Consider the following 14,084-nt stretch of genomic DNA (forward strand, 5'->3'; position numbering starts at 1 on the left):
CCGTGAGTTTTCTTTCTTGCACATTTCAAGAGAAAGGTGAAGAATCTTGAGAGGGAGATTCTGGATTTTATTCATATAAGAGCAGGAATAAGGATGGGAAGGTATTTCAGAAGAACAATTGAGGAGTCTGGAGGAAGGAGTGGCCATAGCACTATTTTGAATTGGTGAAGCAGAACAGGAATTTCATTGAGTTACTAATTGACTATATTTCTATCTCTGTAAATGCTACCACTGTCTGCCTAGTTGCTCCACCAAAAACCTAATACTTACTCCTAGTCTCTCCTTTCCTACAGCAAACATCCTGTGGCACGCCCTGCCACATGACCTGTAAAGCACGCCCCACTTCATCACTGGCCTCCAGCATGATCACCACGCCGTGCTCTGTAACACCCTTAAGATGCCTTTCTTGTCTTTTCCCCTGCACAATCCATTCTCTAGTTCACGTCAACAATGCTTTTTTAAAAATATAAATCAGTTCATGTCATTGCCCTAACTCTAAACCTTTAGTGGGTTCCTATCACCCTAGCATAATACCCCAAATCCACACTTAGGTTCCAGTGGTCATTCATGATATGGCCCCTGCCTATCCCCTTGTCTTCTCGTTCTTCCCTTGAAGTCAATAAATTCCTCTTTAGATTTCTTCACTAACTGCTCCTTTCCCTGAATCAATCCCTTCTCTGATCTTCGCAAGGCCAGAAACACCAGTTATTTGAGTCACCCTCAAATGTCAACATATCTGAAGGGCTTTCCATGACCATTAAAAAAGCCATTCACTCAGTAACTGTATAATACATTAAACTTTTCATTTTCCCTTAGAATCCATTACTCTATTTTTATGTCCAGCAATATTTACACAATTTCTGTTTCCCTACTAGACTGAAAGTCAGAACATTCATTATCTTGTCTAAGCTGTGTATATGGTGTTTAGCCCAGAACAGGCACTCAATGATTTGTGAAATGAATCAGAGTAGGTAAATTTTTCTTTAAATAAAAGGTTTTAAAGTGAAATTACAAAAATTTCAAGTATAGAGAATTTTTTGAATGAATTATTTTTAAAAGTGAAGTATCTCTTTTATAGATATTAGTTATCCATATATTCAGTTTTGCATTTATCTCAGCCAAGATCTATTTGCAGAAGGTACTTTAAAGCAGCACACAATTTAACAAGAAAGTGACTCGTAATATATAATGACTGGTGCTGCTGCAGTATTTGTGCGATCCAAGAGAGGCATAGACATGGAAGACAAACATCCAATAAGTGACACATGCAAAATCATTATGTTTTTATGAACCAAGTTAAAAACAAAGCAAAAGGAAATACAAAATACAGGTATCATAAAAGTTAGTATATTATGAGGTAGATTATAAATGACAGAGTACAACTTTTATATAAAAAATTGGTTGGTGAAGCAATGCACAATATTGTGTCCAAATACCCTATCTTGCAGCCATCCCAAGTGAAAGTTGCTGATTATTCCCTTCTCCCAATGCATTATTGTTTCTTTTAGACTGATCTACAACTTTGTGGATAAAAGGACATGTCCTTTGAGGTTTAACTCATCTATTGAACCTGCTTTAATCTCACCCATTCTTTTCCATGCCTACTGTTCTATCTAATCTGCCAAATTAATCAACAACATTAGCTCAGTCTTTCAACTATGAGTCTCACCACCAAAGTTGATGTCTTCAACATTAACACTTCAGGAGCTCAGTGCCATGGCGACGGTCTACCCTATCAGCACAGAGTCGCTGCAACATGTGTGTGTCTATGTCTACATTTATATCTCACATCTACATCCATATCCACAGCCTGCGCATATCCATAACTATATTACATTGAGATAGGTATATAGAAATTACAGTTCAAAGACAATATCTTCTATTTTCCTCTTTAGAAAAGGATTATACAGAGAAGGCTACAAAAAAACTTTCATAAAGATACTCTTCTTAAATTAAAATTTTTTTTGTACAAAAATTGGTTCACTATGTGAAATTATGATTGATCAGCAATCATTTCTGTATTTGCGGGAAATGTGGGTTCTTAGAAAAACACTTGGGAAGTAAAGCGTCTTGGAAGAAAACTTTTTGACTGGGACACACAGAAGCAAATACTCTTTGTCTTTTTTGCAAGAAAGTAACATTTATTTAAAGAAGGGAGAGGTCATTTTTCCTGTTGCTCTCAGAAGCATGCGAAGGAAGATTTTGGATAAGTCCTCCTGGAGATTAGAAAGAAAATTTGCAAGGACAATGAGTCAAAGAGCAAAGGAGAAAGAAACAAGTCAACGGAACCACTCAAAACCCCCAACCACCCCGCGAACCCGCACGGTAGGGGCTTCCCAGCCGCAGAGAGAAGCGAGCAGGCCGAGGGCCACCGGGGCTGGGGAGCGGGAGGACCGAGGAGACTCGGCGGGAGCGAGAGGCGCCCTCCTGCCCCAGCCGCCCCGCGTCTAGCGCCTCAGGCTCCACTTTCCCCGCAGCCACCAGCCCTCGGGACGTCCATCGCTTCCACGTCCCAACTTTCCCTTCTCCGGGGGGCGCCGGCGGCCGCCAACTGCCCGGGAGAGGCGCCGGGGCCGGAAGGGGTGCGCGGCGCCGGGGGGCGAGGGGGCGGCAGGGTGGGGGGCGGCCTCCGCCCGAGAGACCCCGCGGGGCAGGACGCACTGGCCGCCCGAGCCCCTGCAGCGGCGCCACCGAGCCCCCGCGCTGCCTGGCCCAGAGTCCCGCGGGTCAGAGCCCTCACCGCGGAGACCCCGGTCCCAACAGCCAGCGCGTGAGAAGGGAGCGGGGGGGACGCGGACAGCCCCGCCCGCCCCGGGGGCGCTCCCGCCGCCCAGGGTCCACTATCGCCGGGGACCAGTCCTTTCCTGGTGACCGCGGCTGCCCCGACCAGCTGCCACTGACTGACACTGACTAACAACTAACCAGTTCGTCGCCGCCGTCGTGGGCCCAGCGCCCCCCTGGCCTCTCGCCGCCCGCCCGCCGCCTCCAGCCCCGCGCGCCGCGCCTTGGAGCGCGCCCGTCCCCACGCTCCTCCAGCTCTGCCTGGGAGCAGCAAATCGCTTTTCTGTTGTGATATGGTACACCACATACACACAAACATCTGTGAGGAGGTATAGGTAAACAATTAGTAAAAAAAGACTTACCTTTACAATGTTCAGCACACAGATGTTTTTCTACTATATTCTAATTCTTAAAATAAATTTTAGCAGAATGGTTGTTTTAAACCTCAAAATTGATTTCACAATCCACTGAAGGATTGAAATCTAAATGTGAAGAGCACTTACTTAGACCTCAGGATTTGGATTGATTGAGCAGGATCGCCTTTTCTTAACCACATTCCCCCTTTTGGCACACACACATATAAATCTATATACATTCACAGGAGATTCAAATGTATATGGAATATATAGTTTTTAAATAAACAATTACTCGGTACCTCATAAGATGTAATAAATTTCTTATGATGTTGTCTAGTAAGTAATGCCTTTTTTTTGTGGAGAGAATTTTTGCGGAGAGAACCAACCAGATATTTTGCAGCCTCACTGGTCATAAATCGTTGCGAAGATGAATGTCTTTTCTCAAAAAAGGAGTTAGTTCACGGGGCCTTGGCAGTTACCAGAATGTAGATTGTAAGGTAAGTGCACAGCAATGGTGAAACAGAAAGATAAGAAACTCTTGCAGTTTGGTGAAGGCAGCTCTTGCCAATACCTTTACCTTTTTTTCTTTTTCTCAAACCATAGCTGTACAGATTTCCAACGTGGGTCAAAATGTGTTTTTTTAAATGTAATCTTCACCTGAAATTTCAAATTGTGAATTTCCGGGATGATCTTCTAAACACCTTTAACCCAATCACGTAACAGGTGAGAAAATAGTCCTCGAGAACTGAAGTAACTTGTCCAAGTTCTTATTGCCCATTCATGGGTGTGATCCAGAAAGAGCTTGAAACACTGCTGATTGTGCAGGGTGGAGGTTAAGCACATAGGCATGGAGCAAGAGTGCCCTTATGTAAATCCAGCTCCACCACTGCCTACCTAAATTAGCCTGTGTTTCTTAGCCTCCCATGCCTCAGGATGTATGTGCTATCATTATTCCTAATTAATCTAACAGAATTATTTTGTAATTACCTAAATTCTGGATGAAGGACACATGACATTTATGAGCATGTCTGGAATCTAAGGATTATAGCTAGAATGTTTGCTGCACAAAGCAAGGACCTTGTTTGTTTCCTTCACTCAAGCATACATGCTACAAACCTTCAATAATACTTATTGATTGAATAATTGACCACATCAATGATTAGCATAGAGATTTTTTGTATTCAGAAGAACTGGATTTGTCAATCTTAGATTTTCTTCGTCTATAGCAGGTAATTTAAAGTGAGATTACAACCCTAATACAGTGATCAGTTAATTTAAACATCATTTGCCTTTTCTCCTGGGACGTCTTCAACTCATACTTGAAAAGTTTGTGCATACGTAAGTGAGATACTAGAGTTGTAATCCCATTCTGAAATTTATTGAACTGATGAATAAGATGTAAATATTACAATATCAACTGATTGATTTTCTCTTAAGCATCTAAAACAGGGGCTGGCAAAATGTAGCCAGCCCACAAGATAAAAATGGTTTTGTACATTTTAAAGTAATTGGAAAATATTACAATTTCATATCTGGTGAATTTCTTTTTTTTTTTTTTTTTTAAAGATTTATTTATTTATTTAATTTCCCCCCCTCCCCTGGTTGTCTGTTCTTGGTGTCTATTTGCTGCGTCTTGTTTCTTTGTCCACTTCTGTTGTCCTCAGCGGCACGGAAAGTGTGGGCGGCACCATTCCTGGGCAGGCTGCTCTTTCTTTTCACGCTGGGCGGCTTTCCTCACGGGCGCACTCCTTGCGCGTGGGGCTCCCCCACGCGGGGGACACCCTTGCGTGGCACGGCACTCCTTGAGCGCATCAGCACTGCACATGGCCAGCTCCACACGGGTCAAGGAGGCCCGGGGTTTGAACCGTGGACCTCCCATATGGTAGACGGACGCCCTAACCACTGGGCCAAAGTCCGTTTCCCTGGTGAATTTCAAATTTCAGTGTTCTCTGATTTTATTGGAACAGAGCACAGTCATGCATTATGTATTGTAGATGGCTACTTCGGCACTACAGTGGCAGTGTTGACAAATTGCAACAAAGATGATAGATCCCCAAAAGCCTGACATGTTTACTATCTGGCTCATTATAGGAAAGGTTTGCTGAACCCTGTTACAAAACAAAAATTATATAATAACTCTTTGAATTTATATGACATTTTCCTTACATTATGCTCTAGGTATATGAAAGGTATTATTTCCTTATCATCAATGTTCTTGATTTAAGAGAATTCAACATGTATTTATCAGAGTCCTCACCTTGAGTTCGACTCTTTTTTCAAAGAAATTATTGATGTATATCACTCATACATAAACATACATGAAGGAGACGTATACAGTAATAGTTGTGAACTTTCAAAACCAACTTATATAACGTCATACAGGACTCACACCTCAACCTACCACTAATATCTATGATTGTTGTTAAACCGTTTAAAGTAATGATTAAAGTGCATTGTCAAAATATTCCTACTAATATTAAATTGTTGTGAACTTATAAAGCAAACATGCATAACATCAGACAGGGTCCTCCCACCAACACCTTGCACTGTTGTGTGATGTTTGTTACAAAATAGGAAAGAATATTGTCAAAATCTTACTATTAATTATAGTGCTTATATTTGGTGTTTTCCCCCCAACTTACCCTATTATTATTTTTTAATATATTTTCTATGACAGAGGTTGAAAACTTATAAAACAATCATGCACAAGTGCAGAATTCCCAATCAACAGCCCTCTATGAACACACCACCCTGTGGTGGAACATTTGTTATGAATAATATAATATCATCTGATTGTTACCATGTCCATAGTGTACATTTGGCACACATTTTTCATACTGCCCATTATCAGCACAATATATCTTTGGCATTTATGCAAGAATAATATATTATATTATTGCTGCTAACCACAGTCCATAGGTCACTTTGGTTGTATCTTTCCCTTGCTTCTTCACATTCCCCCCACCCTGGAATAATGATGTACATTTTTTCTAGCTAAAAAAGGACACTTTTGCATCTATGCCATCAATCACAATTCTTATCCACCTCTTGGTTTACTGTGCTATTGTATTCCTACAATATTCTCTAGCATTCGGTCAATTGGCATTTACATACCTAGACTACCATTTTCGGCCACATCCCCATTTATAAACTAGCTGTTACTATGCGCTACCATCCACTCAACACATTACCACACTTTTACAGTAGAGCTAATTAAAACTTTTACATACATTAAACATCAGTAGTCCATCTCAGTCCTCCTCTCATCTCCTTTAGGAATCCAGCACCTTCCACCAGGTCTTGAAGCTATTTTTCTACAGTTTCTTCCAGAAGCTTTATGGTTATCATTTTTATGTTTAGATTTTTTGATCCATTTTGAGATAATTTTTGGATAAGGTGTGAGATAGGGTCATCTTTCCTTCTTTTGACTGTGGATATCCAGGTCTTGCAGCACCAATTGTTGAATGGAGTGTTCTGCCTGAGCTGTGTGGGTTTGACTGGCTAGTCAAAATTCACTTGACCATACATGTGAGGGTCTGTTTCTGAAACAACAATTTGTTTTCATTGGTCTATGTGTCCAACTTTATGCCAGTACCATGCTGTTTTTTACCGCTATAGCTAGGTAATTTAAAATCTGGAGAGGAGAGGTTGCTTTCCATTTTATGATGTTTCTGGCTATTCAGGACCACTTACCCTTTCAAATAAATTTAATAATCATGTTTTCAATTTTAAAAAATACTGGTGGAGTTTTTATTGGTATTGCACAGAATCTTTCTGTCATTTTGAGTAGAATGAATATCATCTTAATGATATTTAGTCTTCCTATCCATGAACATGGAGTGTATTCTGGTTATTTAGGTCTTTTTGGATTGCTTTTCACATTGAGCTGTAGTTTTCTGAATACAAGGGCTTTACATCTTTGGTTAAGTTTTTCCTGACTGTTTGAGTTTATCTGTCATAATTTATCTTCACCATTTTTGACACCTTTAGTTACTTTTATTGATATAATATTCATTTTTAGACTCTCTTCTAGACCTCTATCTCCTTCTTTTATTTTCAGACTCTAGTCCACCCTTTAGAATTTCCTGAAAATCTCATCTCTTGTTTAGAAATTCTCTCAGTTTCTGTATATCTGTGAACATTCGAAACTCGTCCTCATTTATAAACGACCATCTTGCTGGATATAAGATAATTGACTGGTAGTTTTTCTCTTGTAGTTTCTTAAAAATATCACACATCTGTCTTGCATCCATAGTTTTTGGTGAGAAATCAGCATTTAGTCTTATTCGGTATCCTTTATATGCTATTCATTGCTTTTCTCTTGCTCTTCTCAGAATTCTCACTTTGCCTTTAGCATTTGATATTCTGATTAGTATGTGTCTTGGAGTTTGTCTATTCAGATTTCTCAGATGCAATTTCACTGTGCTTCTTGGACATGGATATCTATGTCCTTCAATTGGGTTGGGAAATTTTCTACCATTATTTTTTCAAATATTCCTTCTGAACCTTTTCCCTTCTCTTCTCCTTCTGGGACACCCGGGACACCTATGTTTGCATGTCTGTTGCTGTCATTTAGTTCCGCGAGACCTTGTTCAATTTTTTTCCAATCTTTTCTTCATCTGTTCTTTTGTATGTTCACTTTCAGAGGTCAATTCTTCAAGCTCACCAATCCTTTCTACTGCCTCTTCAAATTGGCTATTATAGGAATCCAATGTTTTTTTAATTTCACTTATTGCATCTTTCATTCCCATAAGTTGTGCTATTTTTCTATGTACACTTTCAAATTCTTCTTCATGCTCATACAATGTCTTCTTAATATGTTTAATCTCTTTAGCCATGTCATTGAATTTATTAAGGAGATTTGTGTGAACATCTGTGATTAGTTGTCTCAACTTCTTTTTGACATCTGGAGGCTTATCTTCTTTCTTTAACTGGGCCATATCTTCCCATTTCTTGGTGTGGCTTGTAATTTTTTGTTGGTGTCTTGGCATCTGGCTTATAAGAGTATTTATTCTGGGTGTAGTTTTGCCCTTTAGTTTAGGGCTTCCTTCCCTTTCTCCTTTGCTGGTTGTGTTTAGGACCCAAGGCTGTAGTTGGTGCTATAAGCTCTGGAGGATCAAGCCATCCTCATTATCGCATGGGCCGATGAAGCTTCTCCCAACTCTCTCCTCTGCCAGGGGTAGGGACAGAGTCACAGCTGTGTGGAATAATCAGAATTGTGCAGGCCTGGACTCTAATTGCCCAGAAAGACTGATGAAGCTTCATTTCCCTTTCACCCCTACCTGGGGTGGGGATGGAGTTGCAGATGTGGGCAGCAATCTATGCAGTGCAGGTCACAGCTGATCACAGTTGCTCCAATAGACTTTTGATTATTCAGTCTTTGCCAGCCAAATATACCTGCAGTTAATCTGGATAGACTGGTGCAGGGCCCACCGTCCATCTCCCTGCCAGAGGTGGGGATGAGGCCTAGGCTGGGACTTCAGGCCAATCTGGGTGAATGAAAATGGTTCCTACCATCACTGTGATTTTTGGACAGCCTGGCTTCCACTCAGCCTGGGGACAGAGTCAAAATGACAGCCATGAACCTCTTTCCCACTTGGACAGATTCACACCCCAGCTGTTCCCAGGGTCCTATCTTAGCCAGCCAAATCCTCCAATTAATAGCTGAAATTGGTGGGCAACTGTCCGCTCCTCACCTGTTTTTGGGAAATGGAACTTCCAATTCCAGACACAGACAGCTTCTGGGGTGGCTTACGCTGCCAAAGTAGAATGATGACCAGCCTCAATGGCTTGGCTGGTATTTTCCCAGAGAGGCTGGCACATGTTCCCCCAGCTTATTCCCTATGGGAGGTGGGGCTGGGGTTTAGGAAAGAGCTGCAATCTAATCTGGATGGGAAGAAACCTTTCCCTAAGAGCACTGGGATTTTCAGTCTGCCCCGTTTCCCCTCGTACCAGGTGCGGAGTTAAGATGGCAGCCACTGGCCTCTTTCTGACTTGGACAGGCTCAAACTTTAGCTGTTTTTAAGATTATACTTTAGCCCAGTAAATTTATCCATCATTAGCTGAAGTTTTGACCAAGTGTCTCTTCCTCCTTTTGGGAGAAAGTGGAACTTCATCCTTTTTGGGAAGTGGAACTTTCAATTCCAGCCTCAGAACCCCTCCTGAGGCATCTCACGCCTCCAGTGGAGGATGGGCACCGGCCACCCTGGTGTGGATTGGTCTACTTTGAGTCTTCTCTGCAGATGGGCAGTCCCCTCCTTCCATTCCTTCAAGGATATGTCCTCCTGGAGCCCCCAAACAGGTGCATCAGCTAGGTCCAGAGAGCTCTGGGTGTTACTAAGTGCCCTGTGGCAGAAGGTGGCTCTAGGAGCACCTTACTCTGTCTTCATTTTGGTGGTTGTCCTCCAAGTCTTTTTTTTTTTGAACATTACTTTTAGAGAATTTTAGATTCACATTTACAGAAAAATTACACTGAAAGTATAAGGTATTCCCATATAATCCCCCATCCCACATCCACACACCTAATTATCTCTATTATTGACCTCCTATATTATTATGGTACATTTGTTACAATTGATGAACCAATATTGGAAAAGTTACATTTACATTATGATTTACACTGTGTGCTTTACAGTTTCATAGGCCTTGAAAAATGTATAATGTCTTCTGTCATTGCAGTATTATGCGAAACAGTCTCACTGCCCCAAATATGCCCTGTTCTACCCATTTATTCCCAGACTCCCTTCTGAACCCCTGAAACTCCTATCTTTACATATTGCAAGTTCTTCCTCCCACAAAAAAGAAACAACCACAATAGCAACTTACCATCATTTTATAGGTTGCACCCCTTCAGTAAGCTCTATGTGGGAATATGTGAAAATCTATTTTCTAATATAACATAGTTGTACTAATTTATAATTCCTCTACTCATGATTCTTCTACTCCCTTTATTTCAACCTATAATTTTCAATGTGCCAGTTAAGTATATTTCACAGAGATTTAAATCTTTAGCTGTTCAAATGTAGATGGAAGCTTGAATCTCAGTAGAAGAGTGATCAACTCTTACTCTTACTCTTCTTCATGCTTGCCCTGAGTTTAACCCTTTATGCACAAGATCAGGTTACCTACTTGAAAAGTTGCTCTTTTTGCATACGATTTTAGCAAAGAATAGAAAATTCTCTTTTCTTAAGTTTCATTGACTTTTTAGTTCACAGGATAAACACTAACCAGCAGGGATTTTTTGTTTATTGTTTCCTTTGTTGTTGTTGTTGTTACATATGCATTGATGTTTCAGTAGTAGAAAATGTCTAAAAACATACCAAAAGAGAAAATTAACTTATGGCAACAGAGTCCATTAATCCAATCCTGGTCTTGAAATTTTAGAAAGTAGATCTGAAATCTGTAACGTTCCACATAGTTAAATCTTAATAGTGCTGTTTTCATTTCTGCAAATGTCAAAGTGCTTCAATAATTGTAGATACTAAATTCACTGAAACCTAACACCTCTTGGAAGATTAGAAGCTGGTGCATACAGAAGAAATATTTTTGACAAATCTTTCTCTCTGTATTCTCAAAAGTAATACGTATTTTCTAAGAAATGTGGCTGGAGCAATAGCCAACGAAAGAGAAAATAGACATAAATCTCACATCTTGTGCAAAAATCCACTCAAAATGGGTCATGGACCTAAGTACAAAAGATAAAATTATAAACCTTTTCTAAAAAACAGAAGAAAATATTTGGGATCTAGGACTTGGTAAATCATTTTTAGATATGATACATAAAATGAAATACTGACAAATTAGACTTCATAAAACTTTAAAACGTTTGCTCTGCAGAAACTCTTTTAGGTGGGGAAAACTACAGTTATAAACTGAGGGAAAATATTTGTAAGTCAAATGTCTAATAAATAACTAATATCTCTGAGACATAAAGAACATGATTACTACTGTGAATAGATGCTTAGAAAATGATTTTGGGGGTTAACAGTTCAAGTTTTTTTGTTTGATTTTGGTTTCAAGTATAATGAAATGAAAATTTCTTTTATTACCTGAGTCTAGTATCCTTCAGTTTCATGAGGATATACAAAACAAACTTTTGCGGTGCATGCAAAGTTTATATTAGATTAAACTTTGATTCTATTCAAGTGGTTTAAAAATAACTTTAAATAATATAATAATATTAAAATTTGAAGATCAAATACAGTTTTTTTCCACAGATATATTTATTTGACATAATGAAAGGAAAATTGCTTATTAGTACTTTTGTCTAGGAGCACTTGTATTTCCTTTATAAAAAAGGAAATTGTTAGTTCATAAAATAGTCTTAAGCTCTTAATTAAAATAAATCATTTAAGTATTTCTAAGAGTTTGATATTATTGATGAATTCCCAAAAGAAATAATGGATTATGTTTGTAAACTGGTCTTTTCCTTTGGGCATATGAGATTACATGGGATTCAGAGGTTTACTTGATTAAGTAACTTAATCAAGCAAACCTCTTGTGTCAGTAGGGCATGGAGTCCTCATCCTTTGGTGGTTTTGGATTCACAGAAAAAAGTTATGGCAAAAGACAGAGTTGGGGTTTTTTTGATGTTGGAGTTTGATGCTGGAGCCCCAGGAAGTAAGGTCTAAAAGAAAGAGAAGGGAGGAACTCTGAACCCAGAGAGAAGGAAGACCCTGGAAGGGAGGAACCCCGGAAGACTGAACCATCGTGCTCCAACAAGTGAAAATAGACTTTGGTGAGGGAAGTAACTTATGTTTTATGGCCTGGTATCTGAAAGCTTCTACCCCAAATAAATACCATGTATAAAAACCAACCAATTTCTGGTATTTTGCATTAGGACCCCTTTGGCTGACTAATACAGTATGGTTGTGAATTAAGCTCTTATATTTTATGTCTTTAATTATTTTTCTAAGTGCGTTCTTTTATACAGTCTAACTTGAACTAAACAATACATATCTCTCAAAAATAGAGTTTCATACATAAAATAAAAATACCAAAATCTTTGATTGCAAGAAATAGAAAAATAATTTGTCCTGTCGTTATTACCTAAGTTGGACATTTACTATACATTGCCTTTATTTCCTTTCCAGAAATTGATTATGAGGCTCTTTCAATTACTTTGAGATATACAAGCATCCAATGCTATAATATATAATTAAGCAAATTAGAACCCAACAATAAAACTTGAGTTAGCAGGAGAAAGATCACAAGTACAATTATTTTAAAAAGTAAGTGACACTTGAATTCAAGGATGAAAATTGGTGGGTTGAGGGAGGTGATTTCTTGCCTAGTTTGATAGCTATTCTGTCAATGGCAGTCCTTCAATTATTATATTTTGATTAAATTAGCATGAAACATTTTCCTAAAATTCAGGCTGGGTTTGGCTCATAATGAAATTCACATTCCCTTATTGTCTAAAATCAAAGTGATTGATTTATTTTTGTTGCATGTTGAAACTTTTAAAAATGAATGTGTAATTCAATTTAGACTTATAGTCCTACATTATGACATGCTTTCATAAATATTAAGTACTTATTAAATATAACCATAAAAGCAAATTTTCTGTTTTGAAATATTATTACAAAGAATTCTTGAGGGGCAGATCATAAAAGGTATTTCATGTTTTCTTATAATAATGTCAGTATTTCTGTTTACACATCTGTTTTAATACCTGCATAAACAAAATAAAATTTCTCATGTTTTCAACGGTTGGACAAGTCTGTCCAGGGAATCCTTGTGCTTCCATTGGAAAAAAAAACCTCTCTTTTGGTCACAGTAACAGCAGTAACAGAGCCTCCTGGGTAAATATTAACTGTTCTAACTGGAAAGGACTTATGTTTTTTCTTCCAAGAGTAATGATCACTATGCACAGCGATAGGTGATGCTGACAATGAATCATGTGGAACTTCCAATTTGCCAATATTTACCAAGAGTTTTACAATTGTGAAATCCATATCTCTTTTTGACATGAACATAATGTACAAGCACAGGATTTTTCTCTGTTGATTATTAAGGATTCTTTAATCCCTTTGTCATTTTCAACCAAGCATGTATAGACACATATATTCATATAGTGAAGAGAATTTTAGAGAAAATGGTATGCATTCATTACATATATTCAAGTGACTATTGCATTTCAATATATGTAATTTATTTAAATTAAATGTTTTAACTTGAGATACCATGCAGTTGTAAGAAATAATATAGAGAGATCCTCACCAGTGTTCGATATTGTTGATTTATTTTATAATTTTTGCTGTACTTATCTTTATATTGCAATATCTGTGGAGTTTTAATTTGCATTTATTCAGTGGCTACTGATTGTGAACATGTTTTTATGTGCTTATTTGCCATCTGTATATTTTCTTCAGTGAAATGTTTCTTCATGCCTAGATAAGGAAAAGAAAAGCAATGGCATGGATACCTCAAAAGAGCAAAGAATGTCCAGAAAGTGAGGAAGTAGTGATGGAAAGACAAGGAGATGCAGTGAAAGATTGACATGTTAACATTTAAATGAGGGGAAGTATGCCCCAAAGTATGTCTATGAAGCTGGTTGACAAGTAAAGTAGAAACGAACGGCTACGAAGCCAGTAAGTGAGAAACGCAGAGTCAGCTGGGTCATCCAACTGAATGTAAAAGATTTTGGAAGAGTCTCCAGTGGAACTAGACCAAAGGCCTTAATATATGGGGTAGGTAATTAGGCAGACAATAAATACCAGACACAGAGAGAGAATGAGATCTTCTTAGGGAATGGCATAAGTTTTAAGGGAGCACCAAGAAGTTAAACCCCCCAACCCATGCAAGTCTGTGAGCATTCAGCGTGTCAAACACATAGAGAGTCATCTTTGAGCCACTTCTCCTTTCAACATTCAGAGAAAGCCCTGACTGCCACGTGTTTGCTTAACTCTATTCCCAAAACACACTCTTCTGGGCTCAGATCCCTAA

This window comes from Dasypus novemcinctus, chromosome 23 (genome assembly GCF_030445035.2).
Source record: "Dasypus novemcinctus isolate mDasNov1 chromosome 23, mDasNov1.1.hap2, whole genome shotgun sequence".
Classification (NCBI taxonomy): Eukaryota; Metazoa; Chordata; class Mammalia; order Cingulata; family Dasypodidae; genus Dasypus; species Dasypus novemcinctus.